Source organism: Triticum urartu, chromosome 7A (assembly GCF_056163025.1).
Source record: "Triticum urartu cultivar PI428250 chromosome 7A, HENAU_Tu73, whole genome shotgun sequence".
In the NCBI taxonomy this organism is placed as follows: domain Eukaryota; kingdom Viridiplantae; phylum Streptophyta; class Magnoliopsida; order Poales; family Poaceae; genus Triticum; species Triticum urartu.
The window spans coordinates 178541826-178547700 of record NC_141879.1 but is presented as its reverse complement, the minus strand read 5'-3'; positions in this window follow the sequence as shown (position 1 = coordinate 178547700).

The following is a 5875-nucleotide window of genomic DNA, read 5'->3' as shown; positions in this document are numbered from 1 at the left end:
CCGGTTTGCCACATCGTTTCCTCTGTCGCCGAGAGCTATCCTCTGACCACCTCCAACCTGCCGGCCGATGTTGAGCCGCCGTTTTCCCGATCTTGTCTCTGCCGCGAGCCGCCGGCGCGCCTTCTCCTAATCCGCCCAACCTGACTGCGCCGCTGCCGTCCCTCGCGACGGCTCCTGCTGCTCCCGTGTCGCGGCGCCACCTGGGTGCCTCCGCCCCTGCCGCGAGGCCGCCTGTATGAGTCGCCCCGTCGCCGTGGCTTTATCGGCGCCGCTTCGTCTCGCCCTGAGTTTGAGCCGCCATCATCGCGGCATTACCTGCACTTCCACCTACGCCGGTCTCCGCTTCGGTCTCCGCCACTTTCTTCTGCTCTGAGTCGGCCGCAGGATAGCACGTAGCTGAGCCGTCCTCCGCTTGCTGGTTCAACGCCCGAGCGCCTGCTCGCACACGCGGCCTTGGCCGTGGCCGGCTCCAGCCGCAGCCACGAGCCCTGGCGCCCTCCGCTCTACTCCGGCCGGCTTGTCCACCATCACTGAGCTGCTGCTGCCATCGCCTCCGTCCCGCATGGCCACTGACCCGTCGGCCGCTGAGTCGCCGAGCGCCTCAAATTGCCTTGCTGACCCGCCGGCTGGAACAAGTCACCGAACACCTCTGCCGAGCACCTGCGCTCGCATCTGAAGATGAGTTTGCTTCAATATTATTTAGAAGTGCAAGATGAGTTTTACTAGCTACACTCAATCCAGGATCGTTCTAAGGGATTGGAAAAGGAACAAAATAGTGTGACTGCCTGAAATTTCCGCCAGAGCCCAGAGGCGCTGCCGTCGTACGCATCGTCATGTTCTATGAAACAATGGGACCCTGGTTATTGCAGTCGTAAGGGCGGATGGAGTAGTACTACCTCTCTCTCTCAATTTACAAGCGTGTGAGTGTCTTTAAATCGTCAATTTGACCAACCTAAGACAAGTCATATATTATAAAAAATATATCAATATAAACTTCAGATGTTCTATTTTCAAACCGTATAATTTTTGTGTTATATAGTTTATATGAAGGTGATAAAATTGGCAACCTAGGTATACGCATAGACTTGTAAACTGAAACGGAGGTAGTAGTACAAAACAAAGCTTACCACTCTTTTAAAAAAAATTGATATACACATACTGCGAGGGAGATCCAGGACGCTATAACTATGGCTGTCCTTGATGCTCGAGATTTCTCTTCTGTGCAAAGTAAAAGCAAAACCGGAGGGAGTACCAGTAAGTGCATAATGCAATTATGTATATAATGCGGAGAAAGCTCTCCTAGCCTGCAAGTAAAAACGAACAGGTGATATCCGTCAGGTTTATTTCAGCACATATTAATTTTTGTGTGAACAATTATTTTACCTTATGATACTTTTTGATGCAGGACAATTGTTCATTACTAATGAGGTATTATATTACGGGTACGGAGCACGTGATATCAATGTTCTGCACTGGCGTTTCTTCCGTGTCATACCATCCGGTGAAAGCACATGCGCAAGTCATTGTCCCTGTGGCCCGGTTTACATCAACTCATTGGGACTGTGCCCGAGATTGACTCACCGTCCGCACGGTTTACCGCGCCTGCGATTGACTCGCCCATCCGCGCCGGCTTACAACGCCGTGACCGGCTCATCTTTCTGCTCCTATGGTCGATTCACCCGTGATGGATTTCAGTGATCATCAACTCCGCGGTGAATAGTTTCCGGCCTAACATATCAAGTGAAATCCATCCAGCATATATTTTATATTGTTTTCTTTAAAAGAGCAATTATTCTGGCTTGTAAGTTCTCCAATGCAGGACAAGGTTATTATATCATTGCGCAGTTGAAGGACTCATACCGATTTATATCATGGTCAAATATGGAGAGTCTCAAGCCAATTCCTCGAGTAGTCTTAAGACTCGGGGGCTACAAGGACATGACTCGGGAACTCCAGGTCATTGGAGGGAATGATAACCCGGTTCCGGAGGACACTGCCATATTAATGAAAATTTAAAGGCCGGCAGAAAATTGAAGGGTTCAAAATAAAGATTTCGGTTTAAAATCCGGTTCAAAAGACATCTCTCTCCTACAAGCTTTGAAGCTCTCAAATCCGGTTCAAACATCCGGCTCAAGGTAAATTTGTCTCTTACAAAGCTTTTAAGCTCTCAAATCCGGTTTAAACATCCGGCCAAGGACAATCTATCTCCCACAAAGTTTTAAAGCTTTCAAATCCGGTTTAAAGTTCTGGTAAAAAGAATTAATCTCTCGCAAGATTCGAGTTCTCAAAAAAATTAAAGGTTGCCAAAGAAAACTTGCTGCCATGGTGCGCGGTTCAAACATGGGTATCCTACCTTACGGCTTATCTTATTATGGTCACTTGGGGGCTTCCTGCTCATCGAGCATAGCTGTCGGTACCCTCTTGATCGACGCGATGCCAAAATTTATATGGTCATTTGGGGGCTTCCTGTTCAAACATAGGTCGTATTCGAACCAAAGAGAACATAGCTGTTGGTACCCTCTTGATCGGCACACTGCCAAACTCACTAGGGGGCTTCTTGATCGTATTCGAATCATAGCTTAATCACTTTTGGGTCCGACTTGGATCATATTCGAATCAAGGTCGTTAAAAACCTCTCAAGGTCATTTGGGGGCTTCCTGTTTAAACATAGGTCGTATTCGAACCAAAGAGAACATAGCTGTCGGTACCCTCTTGATCGGCACACTGCCAAAGCCACTGGGAGCTACATGATCATATTCGAATCCTAGCTTAACCCCTTTGGAACGGTTTACTGATCGTATTCGAATCGGAAACCTCGATTTTTATTTGGTTTAAGTTTTTGCAAACAATCTTTGGTTTTGTCTTGAGATTTTTTGGTTTAGATCTAAGTATAAGTGTGGTTTCGTTTAAACCCGGCTTGGCTTTGGACGATAAGTCGCCAGCATGTGACAATCATCATATATTTGGAAGTGTTGGCTTCTAAGGATTGGGTTATCACCCGTACTGCACAGGTCATGTAAACCGGTAGTACAAATTCAATATCACAGTGGTTATATGTGGGATATTATGACCCGCCCTGCGGTAAACCACCAAGGGATCTTGTGATTTACTTTTGTGCAGGATAAGACTACATTTGGGTGGTTACCCGCCCTGGCTTTTAACGTTAAGTCACCAGGGCATATGTTGTTTAAACTCTGTGCAGGATTTACAGAGCTATGACTTACATAAATGATTAAGTTCCAGCCCATCATCAAAGATTGAAATTGGTGTCTCAAAAGGGTTATCAATTCTTGATTTTCTCAAAGGCTATAAGCCGTCGGGTTATAAAAATTCCGATTTACAATGGAGGCGTATTAAATCGTCATCGGCCAACAGCCGCCGGGTATTTAAACTACAGGTTTACTTATCAACAGATGAGGTATTGAAAGTCGCTTTGGCGCAATGGCTATTATTTTATCAATGGATATGATTTATTTTACAATGGAAGGAATAGTCCCGAGTCGCTGCAGTCTTACAACCTGGCACTTGGGGGCTACATTATTTAAATTGAGATTACATCGAAATATGCAAGTCCCATGTCACTGCCAGCATGCACCATGGCACTTGGGGGCTAATGTAAAGTCATTTTTTGATCAACTTATTGAAGACCCGACTCATCCCATTGTAATGAGCCGGCCCTTGAGGGCTAGCAATTGCTCCTGTCAACAATTCAAGGTATACAAATTTTATTCCATTATATTGAAGGGTCCACTACTCAGTTGGTAAAGCACAAAGCTCTTAACCGTGTGGACGTGGGTTCAAGCCCCATGGTCGAGATTACATCATATGATGTTATTATCAATGAATCATATACAAAGTCCCATCTCAGTAATATCTTACTGATCCGGCCCTTGGGGGCTACACGTTGCTGCTTGATACGTCTCCAACGTATCTATAATTTTTGATTGCTCCATGCTATATTATCTACTGTTTTGGACAACGCTTTATTATCCACTTTTTATATTATTTTTGGGACTAATCTATTAACCGGAGGCCCAACCCAGATTTGCTTTTTTGCCTATTTCAGTGTTTCAAAGAAAAGGAATATCAAACGGAGTCGAAACGGAACGAAATCAACTGGAGAAGTTATTTTTGGAAGGAAAGCTACCGGATGGACTTTGACCCCACGTCAGGAGCAAAGGGAGGTGCCCACGAGGGTGGGGGCGCGCCCCCCTGCCTCGTGGGGCCTCCGAAGCTCCACCGACGTACTTCCTGCACCCATATATACTCACGTACCCTAAAACTTACAGAACGCACAATAGATCGGGAGTTCCGCCGCCAGAAGCCTCTGTAGCCACCGAAAGCCAATTTAGACCCGTTCCGGCACCCTGCCGGAGGGGGAATCCTTCTCCAGTGGCCATCTTCATCATCATGGTGCTCTCCATGACGAGGAGGGAGTAGTCCACCCTCGGGGCTGAGGGTATGTACCAGTAGCTATGTGTTTGATCCCCCCTCTCTCTCTCTCGTGTTCTTGATTTGGCACGATCTTGATGTATCGCGAGCTTTGCTATTATAGTTGGATCTTATGTTTCTTCTCCCCCTCTACTCTCTTGTAATGGATTGAGTTTCCCCTTTGAAGCTATCTTATCGGATTGAGTCTTTAAAGATTTGAGAACACTTGATGTATGTCTTGCCGTGCGTATCTATGGTGACAATGGGATATCACGTGATTCACTTGATGTATATTTTGGTGATCAACTTGCGGGTTCCGCCCATGAACCCATGCATAGGGGTTGGCACACGTTTTCGTCGTGATTCTCCGGTAGAAACTTTGGGGTACTCTTTGAGGTTCTATGTGTTGGTTGAATAGATAAATCTGAGATTGTGTGATGCATATCGTATAATCATACCCATGGATACTTGAGGTGACATTGGAGTATATAGGTGACATTAGGGTTTTGGTTGATTTGTGTCTTAAGGTGTTATTCTAGTACGAACTCTAGGGCTATTTGTGACACTCATAGGAATAGCCCAACGGATTAATTGGAAAGAATAACTTTGAGGTGGTTTCGTACCCTACCATAATCTCTTCGTTTGTTCTCCGCTATTAGTGACTTTGGAGTTACTCTTTGTTGCATGTTGAGGGATAGTTATACGATCCAATTATGTTATTATTGTTGAGAGGACTTGCACTAGTGAAAGTATGAACCCTAGGCCTTGTTTCCTATCATTGCAATACCGTTTATGCTCACTTTTATCACTTGCTACCTTGCTGTTTTTATAATTTCAGATTACAAAAACCTTTATCTACTATCCATATACCACTTGTATCACCATCTCTTCGCCGAACTAGTGGACCTATACAATTTACCATTATATTGGGTGTGTTGGGAACACAAGAGACTCTTTGTTATTTGGTTGTAGGGTTGCTTGAGAGAGACCATCTTCATCCTACGCCTCCTACGGATTGATAAACCTTAGGTCATCCACTTGAGGGAAATTTGCTACTGTCCTACAAACCTCTGCACCTGGAGGCCCAACAACGTCTATAAGAAGAAGGTTGTGTAGTAGACATCAAACTCTTTTCTGGCGTCGTTGCCGGGGAGGTGAGTGCTTGAAGGTATATCTTTAGATCTTGCAATCGAGTCTTTTAGTTTCTTGTTTTATCACTAGTTTAGTTTTAAAAGAAAACTATAAAAAATGGAATTGAGTTTGTCTCATACGCTTCACCTTTTTAATATCTTTCGTGAGTATGATGGAAAGGATAATTGTGCTCAAGTGCTAGAAGAAGAAATCTATAAAATATTTGGCACTAGATCTCTAAATGATGAGCATGATTGCAATGTTGTTAGTATGAATTCCTTGAATATCCATGATGCTAATGATATGCAAAGCC